Consider the following 14,915-nt stretch of genomic DNA (forward strand, 5'->3'; position numbering starts at 1 on the left):
ATCTCACAGCCAAATCTATAGGTTGGTCTATGGAGAAAACTGGCATCTCTGATAAGTGTTTTGGGCAGGACTGCTTGACCTCCAGCTGTACAGCAAAGCAAAGACTGAAAACTGAGAAGGTGTGGTGTAGTTTAGTGGCCGGAACTTGGGGTGTAGATGTGGGTTTGCCTGCTAGTCATGAAGCTCACTGGGTAGCCTTGAGCAATTCATCATCTCTTTGAACAAACTGCCTCACTGGCCAGTTTTGGGATTTTGCCTCTCCCCCTTGCCACTTTGTTTTTGAGCTTTTGCAGATAACTTAGGTTTACATTTTAAAGCGTTGTTTTTCAAATCAGAAAGCAAAACCCATTATTTTCTTCATATGCCTAAAACCTCCACATGTCTACGAAGAGACATGGAACTTTTCACTTGGTTGGGTTGCGAATCATAGTGACCACTATCTAAATCCAAAGTCCCATGTAAAGGTAATATTAATGGTCTCCTGATCATAGCTGAGAAAAACGTGTGCAAGCCTGTGGCAGGCTGCCTCCCTCCACAGGGCAGATTTCCCTCTTTCTTCCATGGTTCGCTTTAATCTTAGTGTAGTGTCAGTAATCTTGGTCTGCACTGGTGCCAACAATAGTTTACACTAGCCAAGTTCACCCCATAACCAAAGGGAATCTGACTTATGTTAACCATGGTTTACACTGATGCTGATGTAATGTAGCAGTGCAACTGAAATAAACCATGGAAGAAAGGGGCAGATTTAACCCACCAAAAAAAGCTGATATTTAGATTCTGCAACCTGACTGAATTATGTAAATTAAGTATATTTGGGGATGTTTGCCTATGTTCCATAATTCCATTCCTGCTTGCTATGGGGGCAAAGTGTAATGCACAAGCCCCAGGTTCCACTCCTTCCCCTTTGGGCTCCTCAGTTGCCTCTCGTCATTGTCCACCTAAGCGCATAAACCTGTTTTTTAAAGCTAAATGAAAGCAGTGATTTTCTGTATGCAGGACCTTTTGCAGGATCAGATTCTGTGGCATTATATGCTGTGACATGAGAAGCACAGGAAAAGCTCTCTCTGTTTTTCTGACACAACTGTAGTTTCAACACAATAAGTACGGGACTCTGATAATATCTGGGAATACTGTTTGCTTATTACATCTGCCAAGTGCCCTTTCTCTAAGGAGGTCACGGCAGCTTACATGGGGCTAGCTATTTTTTCTCCTTGCAACACAATAGCAATAGCACTTACATTTATATACCGCTCTATAGCCAGAGCTCTCTAAGCGGTTTACAATGATTTAGCATATTGCCCCCAACATTCTGGGTACTCATTTTACCGACCTCGGAAGGATGGAAGGCTGAGTCAACCTTGAGCCCCTGGTCAGGATCGAACTTGTAACCTTCTGGTTACAGGGCGGCAGTTTTACCACTGCGCCACCAGGGGCTCTTTCAATGACACTTCTTTGCATCTTTCCACTCAGAAGCATCCCAGAAGCCAGTTTTGTCTCCCCATTCTGAATGGGGTATGTGTTTAGATTGACCATGCATTCTCTAAGTGGTCTATTATACCAAAATAAAGTTGATAGAGACAGAACATCTGTAAGGGCTGTTGGATAACAAAGTGACATTTTGGTAGGGTGTGTGTGTGTGGGAGAGAGAGAGAGAGAGAGAGAGAGAGAGAGAGAGAGAGAGAGAGAGAGAAAGAATGAGAATCTCTTACCAAAGTGCCACCTTGTTATCCCCCAGAACTTGAAGATTCTATTCTGTCTATATCAACTTTATATTTTGGAATAATAGACTCGTCGTTCTTCATGGAACAAGCTGTTTTAGAACTCTGATCCCCAACCCTTCTTTGAACTACATATTCAACAAAACAAAACAAATGAAAACAATCTTTTAGAAACTAGGTGCTTCAGCATTCTATCATTTCAAAGTCTGTCTTAATTTGCTGGAAGCAATCCGAAGGCCACAACATAACTTGAGACAAAGAGAAGACTTTGTGTCCTGCAATTAATGTGCACATATAATGGTCCCTGTTCTAGCTGCAATGATGCAACACAGCTCTTAAACCTTCTGTCGCCCACACTGGCAGGGGCCAAAGCAAACCAGATATTTGTTTCAGCCATGGACACTTCTATGACGCAAGAGGAATTTTTAGGAATCTTTTTTTTTTTTTTTTTGCTATACAAGGCTTTCACTTCAATTACATGAATACATCCTAAAGGCATTATTAGGGTGACATAGAATTCTAGACAGTACCACTTCAAAATCAAAGTTATGCAAATAAGCAAAGATCAGGTACAATTCAATATTCTAGAGTGTTTATTTAAGTATCATCTCTCCTGCTGTAGCCCAGGAGTGGGCAAACTTGGCTCTCCAGCTGTCCTGAACTACAACTTCCATTCTCAGTCACAATTTATTGTGGCTGGGAATGATGGCAGTTGCAGTACAATAACAGCTGGAAGGCCGTTTACCCACCCCTGCTCTAGTCTCTACCAAACCCCTGGACTGCTGCCTCCTGCTGTACCTCCCACAGGAAGACCATGGAGACCAGAGAGAACTATGTTTTATTGACAGCATTTCTGTCCATTGTCTTTGGGGCTTAAGGGGCAAACATATTTGCTGTTTAGCTAGCAAAAAGTAGGTTTTCACAGGCACAGATTAATAGGAAAGCACATGGAGTGTTCAAGATGACAACTGGACTTTGTTATTAACAGGGCTACCTTCAAGGTTGGGAGTATGAAGGGAAAGAGATCATCAGGCAGGAACTGAGAGCACCGTGGCCCTTTGGGGGGAGACACAGCTGTAGGTTGCAGCAGCCCTATAAACCATTCTAGATGTTACAGAGAATGAAGTGCTAGAATTCAAGGCCATTTCAGGTTGCAGGTGGGCTGTCGGGTTTTTTAATACTTCCCATGAAAGCATTTGCACAATGCCTTCAGTCTAACTTAGGAAAGCCATTACATGCTTAACAATTAAAAAAATGCCAGCAATTAAAGGTGTGACTTGGAAGAGTGCAGAGGACAATCTCATGAGCTCTATGGAAAGTAGAGCTGATCTTAGGTATGAATGCTATAGCCCTGGTCTCAGTACAACTTTGCTGTTTGGTTGAACAAGTGCAGCTTCAACGATGCTCAACTTGCAATTGGAGGTAACTACTAGTTGCTATATGGGGCAGCAGCGATATAGAAAGATGTTGAAAGGCATCATTTCATACTGCATGGGAGGAGGCAATGGGATACCCCTCCTATATTCTAGCAAAATATAACCACAGGGCTCTGTGGGTGCTAGGAGTCGAAATTGACTTGATGGCACACTTTACTTTACTAGTTGGAAAACTATCTTTAGTGTTAGGACCTTGGATGGATGCAACACTATCACAACTACCCTGGGACTTACAAAATGAATAAAGCAGAATAGGGCCCCCAAGAGGAGTGGTCCAGGTGGGGAAGACATGTCAGCAGGAAGAGCCATCAAAAGCTTGGGGTAGGGAAGAAATTAGAGTTTTAAAAGTCAGCAAGGACAGCATAGGGAAAGATCAGGAAGGGACTCAGAAGCTCAGGACTGGAACTGGCTACTTCAAAGAGCCCAGAGCAGTGTACATGGTTATATTTAATCCTCACAACAACTCTGTGAGGTAGATTAGGCTGAGAGATAAGTGACTGGCCCAGAGCCACCCAGAGATTTTCATTGCTGAATGGGGATTTGATCTCAGGTCTCCCTGGTTTTAGTCCAACATTCTACGAAGCATACAACATTGCTGTTGCCATTTGTCCCAACGGACTGAAGATCAAGAAGTTGAGAGGTATTATCATAACATATTGCTTGGCCCTCAAGTTACACTGCATCAGGGGAATTACAATTTGGGAACTGAAGGAGGATATAAAGAGAGACCTGTACAATGAGAAACTCTGCAAAGGAACACAAAGGAAAAGAACAGGTGAACTTTTCTTATTTGATCTTTACTGTTTACCTACAACTAGGGGTGGGGGTTAGACGCACGTCAGTTAGCCATGACCCTATGCTGACACACCTCTCTAGCCATATCCCCCTTTCTTTCCATCCTTAGCTTCCCCATTGAACCTGGGGAAAGTTTTGACTGGTGTGGATTGGTTTAAATCAAAATGATATAAATCAGTAATCTAAATCACCAAGTGGGGGGGGGAGAGAATTGAAATCACTGATTTAAATCAATTTTTTCCCAATTTATTATTTAGATACAGTACCTCCTAAATAAATGTGTATATTAACTGTTTGCTATAGACAGCCATAAAACACATATTGGGCTATATCCTAAGTTGTTCCACCAATGGACTTCCATTGGAGGAACAAGGAGGAGCAATTTTCACAGATTTCCCACCCTCTATCCCCATGCCTCCTGAAAACAACTATTTGAGGTTTGGGACCCTCCAAAGTAGGAGGGCTGTAGAGAGAAGGGGGGATCAATGAAAATTGCTCCCCCACCCCCCAAACTGTCTTCTACTCACAAAAGACAGTGTTAGGATATAGCTCAAGAATTCAGTGTTGCTACATTCTGACAATCGGGGCTTGCATCTCAATTTTGCACTGAGATATATTTATATTTGACACATTTTCCACTTTTTACTCAGAGAAGGAATTTCTTCAAAAATATTCTCCAATAGGCATAGGTGTCTACATGAACTTTTAAGGATAAGGGGTATACAGTATACATACAAGTGTACACAAATATATAAATAAAAATCTAATCCGGCCATGAATCAAGGGGGACAATCCTCAACACCATGCCAGTAGGGTCTCTTTTACCTGGAGCCATGACATGTTTCTGTACACAGATGTTTCTTGGTATCAACACAAGAAGGTGCTTCTTTCCAGTATTAGTTTAGTTTTTTATTTAATTAATTAATTAATTAATTAATTTTTACATTTATATCCCGCTCTTCCTCCAAGGAGCCCAGAGCGGTGTACTACATACTTGAGTTTCTCTTTCACAACAACCCTGTGAAGTAGGTTAGGCTGAGAGAGAAGTGACTGGCCCAGAGTCACCCAGCTAGTATCATGGCTGAATGGGGATGAACTCAGGTCTCCCCGGTCCTAGTCCAGCACTCTACCCACTATAGTTCCATCTTAGTGTACACCTTTATCATATAGCTGCACTCCCCGCCCACTGCAAGCACACAAAAGTAGTTACAAAGCAGATCAATGTTCTCCGTGAGGGAAGGTATGTGTCAATCTTCTTTATCTAGTAGGTAAATAAATAGTTATAATTAGAGTAATTCATCTGAGCCAGCTGCAGAGACTGTATGTTTGCAGTAAGTTCAGATTTCTTTTTTAGTTTCAAAGAGAGGAACTTACAGCTAATTTTTTTTTAAGCTAGTCAGCATTTGAGATCTTGGGGAGAAACCAGGGCAGATAAAAATACATTATCTTTAAAAATTAAATTGACATTATATTTATTTATTTTATTTAAGAAAAGGTATTTTCCATGGTATTTTTATCCGCCCTGGTTTCTCACTGAGAAATCAAATGTTGGCCAGCATTTGAAGCAGGGTGGATTTGATTTAAATCAGATCAATTTAAATCACGATATCACGATTTAAATCACTAGTCAGTAAGACTAGATTTAAATCAAGGATTTTACATAAAGACTCATTCTTGCTGGTATAATCTTAATATTTACAACCAGATGAAGGTTTCATTTTTGGTCCTCTTCTAGATAGAAAAATTGCCCAAAATAATCTTACAGAAACCTCTGGAAGAGCATGACATTGTGAATGGGGAATTCATTTACCAAAAAATTTAAACACTACATATATACAGCCTCATGCTACATAATTAAAAACTAATCCTTATTTCATGATGAATACCTTTGGACTATAATGTATCTTAAATAGAAAACTATCTTTAAATGGATTTTTTCCTCAAAAAGCATTTTATTTTTAAAAAATCTGACTTAAATTAAAAAATCAATTTAAATAAAAAAATCCATTTTTTAATTTTTTTAAAAATCATTGATTTTTATGCACCCTGATTTGAAGTCACAGGGACAAACTCTCTCTGAGTTCAGTATTTGCTTCTTGCTAGGGGAGAGGGGGTCATGTTCACCCCTCTCCTCAGCAGCCCCTCGGAGGGAGATAATCGAGAAAATAGTGAGGGCTGGAACTGGGGGCCCCTCAGAAGCCTGGGGGACCCAAGTTCTTTGAACCCATCAGCTCAATTATAGCTACACCCCTGGCTAGAGGAACACTTTGATGTACATAGCCGTCACATTTCTCCTGTATTCAACCAGAATGCAGGAATAATGCCTGAATAGGGCTAAACTTTGCCATAAAATGAAACCACTTACGAACAAGGCAATGTGCTAGATTGAATATGACAAGCAATGTTGAGTACCACCACCACCACCACCACCACCCTCCTCCTCTGCCCCCAAATCCCTCTAAGGAATATTGTGCATTAAAGATGGGATTGTATGCGCAACAAAACAGTCTTGCATTCTTTTACCGGTTATATAGGGGTGGGGTGGGGGGATGCTCTCAGCCAGGCCTTGCAGGGCTTGCTTGTTCTGCTGAGCTTTTTGCTTCCCTGAGGGAGAATTAGATAATGAACAGCTTTGAGCTTTCCTTTTGCCTCATGCCTGGTCTCAACGTAACATGCAGAGAGCAGGTTTCATTCACAGGCCTTGCCTCACATCTCTCCCTAAACTCTTTGCAAACCATTTGCATGAATGACAGAGAGGAATAATAGCTCCAAAACCAACCAATGGAATCCCATTTTAATGCAACAATGAACCTTTTCTCCCTGTGTGCACATGTGGAAAAGATCCTGCACACTATCCAACATATAAGGAGCTAACCAAGACTAAATCTGCACTTCCATTTATTCATTCTGTACAGTGCAAGATAGGAGATTTTAAAATCAGAAGAGAGATGGCATATTTCTTTCAACCCTGCCCTGACAGACACTATTAAATACCTAAAGCAAACACAAATCTTCCCTGGATAACCTGTTCTTAACAGGTAATAGTCTTGCAAAGACCTAACTGTGTAGACTCTTACAATATTGCTGTTTACAATAAACAGAAATAAAAAATAAAAGCTAGGAAAGAAATTGTAAGATGTTAAGCTCTTATCGCCACCCCCTTTTCTAAGTTCTTCCCACCCCCCACATCTACACGCAACCATTTCTGTTGTAATGCCTCCTCCCTGGACTTCAATATAGTACAAGTCAGGACCACAACAAAATATTGCACCATATCTCCAGCCCATAACAGGAGCGCTCCTGATCAGGGCTCCAGCCAGTCTGGAACTGGAGTTCTGTAGTGCTGATTGGCGATCACAGGGCTCCGTCTTTTCTCCTTTCACACCCTGACAGTAGCTCTGCTACTAGATCAGAATCAAGCTCCATCAAGTTAGCATTCTGTTTCCCACAGTGGCCCACCAGATACCTCTGGGTAACCTGAATGAGGCATGAGGGCAATACCACCCTGAAAGTTTTCCCCACTGGGTTTTCCTCCTCACTATCCTCTATTGTTCTCTGATCTGATGTGCTAAGTCCTCAGTGCATCAGGAGGCGCAGTGGCTGGTGGGAGTTGCAGTCTTGTAGGAGCTACTTGCAAAGACTACAACTCTCAGTAGCCACTGCACCTCTCCCTGTGATGTGCCAAGAACTCAGAGCAAAAGGTCAGAATGGAGGGATGAAACCAACCTCCTTGTACCTTACCTCTGGTGCACCATATGCCAGGGCAATGGTGGGGAAGGGAGGAAAGAAAAAATGACTCTCCTTCCTCACTCACCACTTCACGTTGCCTGAGAAGGGCATGGTAACTTATTTTCTTATTGCACAAAGCCAATCAAAATTTGTGAAACTGCTCACATATTGAGGCAAACAATTCCTTGAAAATCCAGCATTTCCACATATACTACTTCTTGTTCACAATGACTGACAAGTAGAAAGAAATAGATGAAGTAGGTAGGGTCAGAGTGATCAAAGGGCTGGTCTGAACTTTAGCAGTCCCAAAGCTCGTTTCCTCATTCCCCAGCATGGCTGCAAATGACTCTATAGCAGCACAATGCAACACCCAGAGTGCTACCAACTTTAAACACTGCTCAAGAGCAAGTTCACTGGCTGAGAAGTCATACTTAAACTGCTTCCTTCCTACTTCAGCTCCACTAATAAGGTGACAGCTGCAGTGAAGAACTGTTGTGTCATCGCCATCTCTCTGTCCTTGAACTCTGTTATGAGAAAATCATCCAGGCCTGCTTCAGACTGATCCACGGCCTGGTTTAGTTTGAAGTTGAAACAGAATAAATGTGAAGCACTTTGCAAATTGGGGGCATTCAGTGGTAACCTTTTCAGCATCCTAAATATCTCAGAACTCATTTATTTACGGTCAACGACCAAATAAACACTACAGCAAAGAGCAATACAGCACAACACAATAACATATGTAAAAATTTAAAAACCAGTTTGCAGACACCTTATTTTACATGCCTCCGAACAAAAACAAGCAATCCTATGAGAATACCTTTAGTTTAAGAAACATGGTTTTATTCTCTTTTTAAAGCATTTGTACAAATTAAGTTAAAAAATAATTATGATGGAAAGGAAGGGGATTGAAACTGCAGGAGAAGCATCCACTCAAGGCTCAGAAATCAAAAGAATGGGGTGGCTTGTTGATATACAGGTCAGCAGAGGCAACCATGTCTTTTGCACCCACCCCACTGTTCCTCACCTCTGAGTGCAATGGTACTCAATGTTCCATGCGTGTTCTCCCATCTTTCATGGAGCAGAGCTTTGCAGATAAAACTCTAAATGGTCTCAGAATTTCATTCTACAGAAGTGAAGTGATTCTTGGGACACTGGAAGCTGCCTTAAACTGAATCAGACCACTGCTCCAGCTAGCTCAGTATTGTCTATACCAGGCCTGCACAACATAAGGCCTAAGAACCAGATTTGGCCCCTGGGTATTTTTTTACTCCCCCCCTTCCCACCCGGTAGGAATATCCTTCAGCAACATGGCAGCTGGAAACTGCCTTACAATGCCATCCTATGTCTGTTTACATGGAAATATATCCCACAGTATACCCAGTGAGGCTTCATCCCAAGTGAGCATGCCTAGGATTGCAGTCTGAAAGCAATAGCAGTTTAGGGGGAGGAGAGGACTTGGCATTTGTTTGGGGCTGGCATGAACTCCAGGTTCCCCACTAACTCAGAAGGGATAAGGCCTATTTTCTGGCCAATATCCTGGGTTTTAAATGGTGGGTCCCTTGACCCACAGGCTGAGGGGACTATTGAAAAGTAACTAATAACTGCTTTCATTAATATTTTTAATAATTGATTTTAATGTAATGATTAATGTGTTGAAAACTGACCATGACCAAGTCATGGTTGGTTCCGGCCCACTGGGGCATTTCAGTTGTGCACCCCTGGTCTACACTGATAGGCAGCAACTCTTCAAAGTTTCGGACAGGAGTCTTTCTCAGCCCTACCTGGAGGTGAAACACAGTGAACCTGGGACCGACGGCATGCAAATGCTCTTCCACTGAGTTATGGCTCCATCCCCTAAAGGGACTATCTAACAGCACTCACATCCAGACACAAACCAGGGTGCCAAGGGGACAATTCATGCTTGCTAGCACAAGACCAGCTCTCCTCCTCTCCTCAAGGTCATACTGCACAGTACAATTCAATTTGTCATGTACCTGAATGTGAGTTTTTAAAAGCAGAATTATAGACTCTTCCTATAAGAGACTACATGCTCAGTTTTTCATACTTTCTTTTCAAAATTCTCGTTGAGCAACTGCAGAAATATGCACATTGTGGAACAATCTTCCCCAGGCACCTCAGTGAGCTGCAGAAACATGTTTGCAACGTATTCACCAGAAATCACAACCAATTAGTCAAAGCAGCCCAAAAGAGGGTGTGAAAAATGAGGGAAGAAAGCAAGAGAAATAGCAGCAGCTCAGTGGGTGCTTATGACTCTGGGCCAGTCACTTCTCTCTCAGCCTAACCTACTTCACTGGATTGTTGTGAGGAGAAACTTAAGTATGTTGTACTTAATTCTGGGTTCCTTGGAGGAAGAGCAGGATATAAAATGTAAAAAATAAATATAAATAAAATTATATTAGGAACTCCGGAAGGACCAACACGACAATCTCTTTTACTGGTACACAGGAATCTACAATGTACTTCAGCTTGCTAAAAGAAAAAAGAAAAAAAGAAAAAATCAACAGAAACAGTACCAACACACTTCCAGAAAGAAAGCAAGTAAAAAAGAATGTAAGAAGACTCTTGATGAACACTGAATTTAGTATCCTAGTGGATCATGTACATGTGTGTGCTGGAAACACAGACAAATTCACTGAGAGAATCAGTTACTATAGTCTGTTGAGTAGACAGTGCTAACAGATCAGACATATAAAAGATGGCTCTGAAATCTGGAGAGCCCATTTTTAGTGTGCAAATAAATATTTCATCCTGTCAAACAGCCAGAACATCTCAAATGTGAAATCCCATATCACAGAAATTTCTCAAATACCTTACATTTCAATGCCATATTATAGAAGTTTCCCAAATACCTTACATTACAATTCTGGACCTTAAGTGTTTTATCTCTGACTTGCCCAATGTGTCTACAAAGAGGATTCCAACATCTGTTCCAGGCAGCTAAAACAACAATCTAGACATTTCTCAAGTGGAAAGTGAAGAAAGCCCTTGTGAGCTCTTCACGAAGAACTGATCAATCCTTTGACAGCCTCTTTCTCATTCTTCTCTGAACCATACAGCTGCTAAAGTGTTGAGCAATCATTAAGTGTCATTGAATGCTGTTTGTTTTTTACTCAGGAGTTGTCAATAGCACAGTCTGTGATGACACATATCTGAGAGTGCATGTAGACATAACCCTGCATTCCTCATCCATCTTTTTAAGATGGAGACAGCAACCAGTATCTACACATACAAACATTTTTAGCCACAACTAAACATAGCAAGCACTGTATAGACTTCTAGAGTATGAAGAATTCCCCACACCAGAGAAGTTGTTCTCTAAGAATCCTTCACATTCTATTCCCTGAAATTCCAGAACCAACAGGATAAGTGGTTTTGTCCCAAATGAGGCCGACCAGAGCATAATCTTGAGTAAATTCAAATGTCTCCTCTGCAGTAAAGATTCAGGGATCCATTCTAGTCTGCACCAAATCCTTTTTACATGCACTAAACATCTAATCACAGTGAGGCTCTGAACTCCATTTGCTGAGCAACCAAAAGGATCTGGCAGCATTTCAAAAGCATTTCTTGTGAAGCAACTAAGCAAACATTCTGCCAGTTCAAATGGATAGCAGATTAAGCAAATCCCACCTCATCCCTACCATAACATAACACATTCTGGTTCTGTACTAATTGGGTGCGGATGTGGGGGGAGAGAATTACCCTGACTTTCCCTTTTGTTTTAATGACAAGAGAATCTAGGAAGAGGAAAGCTACAAACACTGCTAAGGAGAATAAGAGTCCAAAAAGCCACATCAATAAGAAAGGAAGGAGAAAGAAGAAAAGGAGGGGGCTAATAGAGAAACAAACAGCAGCAGCACCTGACACAGTGATGTGCACTGATAGGTTGCCGGGAGATAAATCCTTTTTAAAGCTGTCACATGCTTACAGTGCTTCAAAACATGAAAATGACAAAGTGAGAAGCTACCCTAGAGTATTTTATTCAGCATGGGGAAATAATTCCTTATGTCATACTGTAGATCTCAGCTGCAGCTCTGACCAATATCCAGCTCAGTGAGAGAGACTCCAAAATTAAGCATATACCTCTGCTTATCTCTTACGTGGCTTCAGCACCTGATCAACAAGGAAGAAATCATATGATCCAAAAGATTCATGATGACAATAACCACTGCCTCTATATCCAATCCAAGAATACTTTCCTTTAAAAAAAATAAATAAACTCTACTCTTGATTGAATTCTGTAAGAGGGGTTCTCCATTATTTTACCATTCTATTCCCTCCATATTATTAACAGCTTTCCTTCCAAGGACTTGAAAGCTAAGGATATGACTGTGCTTAAGTATGCAGTAAAGCCAACTCTTACAGCTGGAAGCACTGAATCAAGAGGGGGAGAAAAAACAATACACCTGCTATAAGAGGTCAAAAGGATAGACCATCATGGAACAGCAAGCAGCCCTGAGCTAGTTGGTTGGCCAGGGAAAGTACATAGCACAGACTGGGGGAATGTGAAAAATTATAAGATCCATATTTAAAATGAAATACAACCAACCCCTTATTAACAGAGATATCCTAAAATCACTTGAATAAAATCAAACACTATAACAATGTTTATATACAGTATTCACTCTATGCAGTTTTAAAAGGTTACATATTGCTGTTTTTCAGTTCAAGTCTCCTTCAACAATATTACTAATAACAATTCCATGAGCAACATTTCTACAGTTTAAAACAGCCACAGCAAGACAAAAACATGACTTCTCTAGGCTATTGATGACAAAGCCCAGTTGTTAAAACAATTCTTATATATTCTATTAGAATATATATATATTCTATTAGAAATAAGGATACTTAATTCAAAATAACAAATTAGAAAATTAAAAAACCCACAAAAACTAAAAACCCTAGTGAAGAACCTATTTTCACTCTCCATCAGATGTCTCATAAAATTCATCTCAAAAGAGTTTTTAAAGACTCCATTGCATCTTACATTAACATAAAGTCGATTTTGTCGAATCGTCAAGTCGATTTCAACTCCTGGTGCCCACAGAGCCCTGTGGTTTTCTGTTGGTAGAATACAGGAGGGGTTTACCATCGCCTCCTCCTGTGCAGTATGAGATGATGCCTTTCAGCATCTTCCTGTATCGCTGCTGTCCAATATAGTGCCAGCGGGGATTCAAACTGGCAACCTTCTGCTTCTTAGTCAAGCATTTCCCCACTGCTCCACTTAAGGTGATATACCAAAGGTATATAAAGAAACAATGCTAAACCAACCTCTAAATTACACATAGGTTACATTTCATTCCCACTGAGGACAGAAGCTTATACTTCCCTTCATACAGAATTCCTTTTCAAGCAATAACTGCTCTGAAAGCCATTTATATTTGAAAGATCAGGGCAAGAAAACTGAACAGACATAAGGGACATAGACATGCATCCTAGGAAATACTCAAAGCTGCACTGTCTACATAGCAAATAATCATGATTAATGTGTTCAAACACATGATCATTTTTCACAATAAGAATCTTTTCACAATCCTAAGAATAGCACTACTATGGCTACAGAGCACTTTTAGACTGCAAAGTGTTCCACAGTGTTTTGTCTGTTTGCCCTCACAAATGTGCTGTGTAGAAGGACATTAATTGCTCTCATTATACAGCTGGAGAAAGGAGGCTGTAAAGTAATGTCTCGACCAATGGCATGAAGGATGTTCCTAGCTCAGGAAACACTTGAACCCCTCTCTCCCAACTCTAGCTGTTGAAATAAATGGACTCTTGATCACAGCAACAACCTCCTCACCCAAGCAGCTTAAAAACCTGAAATCAGTTATAAACCAACGTACGTAGGTGTAAAGTGTTTAGAGGTGAATGGCCTTTGTTTGTGGCTAGAAGATTCTAGTATATGCAAAAGGTTTCCAGGTGCAATACAAAACCATTTGGGGTGGCTATCAAAAGCAGGCACAAGCTGTCCCTGATTCAGTCTCACTTGCTAATGACCACATATGCTAAATTTAAATCACAGTAAACTTGAATATGCAAAAGATCTTCTGCTTTTCTTGGGCATTATGTTGTTTAGGAATTATTTATCTGATTACTGAGTGTTAAAGATCTGAAGAGAACAACAACAGTTAAAATGTGATTATTATATTCAGAATTTCTTCTAAAAATAAAAACCATTCAAACCTTTCCCTGACCATATTCTGGTGTAAACATTAGTGCATTCAGTTCAGCTAATTTAGGTGGCAGGCTTGTGTATGCAAAATTGTAGGTCATTGGGAAGTATGACTTTATTTCACACAAACAAATTCTTCATATAGAATATGAAGAAAATATAGAATGAACATATTATTCTTCATATAAAATATAGAATATATAGAATGAGCAAATTGTCTGGAATGAAAGGGGAATAAATAGTAATCAACTACATTTTCAAAGGGGTAACTATCGGGCTAATGGCGCAGCAGGGAAATGCTTGACTAACAAGCATAAGGTGGCCAGTTCAAATCCCCGCCCGCTGGTACTATATCGGGCAGCAGCAGTATAGGAAGATACTGAAAGGCATAATCTCATACTGCATGGGAGGAGGCAATGGTAAACCCCTCCTGTATTCTACCAAAAGAAAACCACAGGGCACTGTGGGCACCAGGAGTCGACACCAACTTGACGGCACACTTTATTTATTTGATTTGATTTCTATCCCTCCCTTCCAAAAATGGCTCAGGGCAGTTTACACAGAGAAATAAATAAGATAAATAAAATGAATCCCTGTCCCCAAAGGGCTCACAGTCTAAAAAGAAACATAAAATAGACACCAGCAACAGTAACTGGAGGTACTGTGCTGGGGGTGGATAGAGCCAGTTACTCTCCCCCTGCTAAATAAAGAGAATCACCACATTAAAAGGTGCCTCTTTGCCAGGTTTGCAGGGGTTTACCACTTTAACTATCAGGGAATGAGAAATAATTTTGCCCCAGGGGCAACTGGTCAATTTTGGTAGGAGGCTTAGGTACCTGGTCATCACTGAAAGGGAGGAGATAACAGATTGCATAAAGATGAACTCTCAAAAGAGCTAGTATCTTCAAGGATCAGGCCTCTTCACTATAGCTTCCAATTCATCAACAAGCTTCCATTTCAATAACCACCATCTTACCCAAAGCTTCATGTAAGTTCCTATCTCTCTCCATCTTTGCTTTACCGAAAGGTCCATTCTACAGATTCTCTTTG

The 14,915-nt window shown here is 40.7% G+C and overlaps 1 protein-coding gene across 15 annotated transcripts in view; it reads right to left on the bottom strand.

Moving 5' to 3' along the window:
- Positions 1 to 14,915, bottom strand: part of NDST2 (N-deacetylase and N-sulfotransferase 2) — a 193,975-nt gene that overhangs the window by 47,858 nt on the left and 131,202 nt on the right. Inside the window, exon 1 of one of the 15 annotated variants that reach the window (XM_053305005.1) lies at positions 11,780 to 11,948. The exons of the other annotated variants lie outside the window; for them this stretch is intronic. The gene's annotated coding sequence lies outside the window, so the exon portion shown is untranslated. Of the gene's footprint in view, positions 1 to 11,779; positions 11,949 to 14,915 lie in introns of those variants that run through there. 15 annotated transcript variants of the gene reach the window in all.

This window comes from Hemicordylus capensis, chromosome 3 (genome assembly GCF_027244095.1).
Source record: "Hemicordylus capensis ecotype Gifberg chromosome 3, rHemCap1.1.pri, whole genome shotgun sequence".
NCBI classification, from domain to species: Eukaryota; Metazoa; Chordata; class Lepidosauria; order Squamata; family Cordylidae; genus Hemicordylus; species Hemicordylus capensis.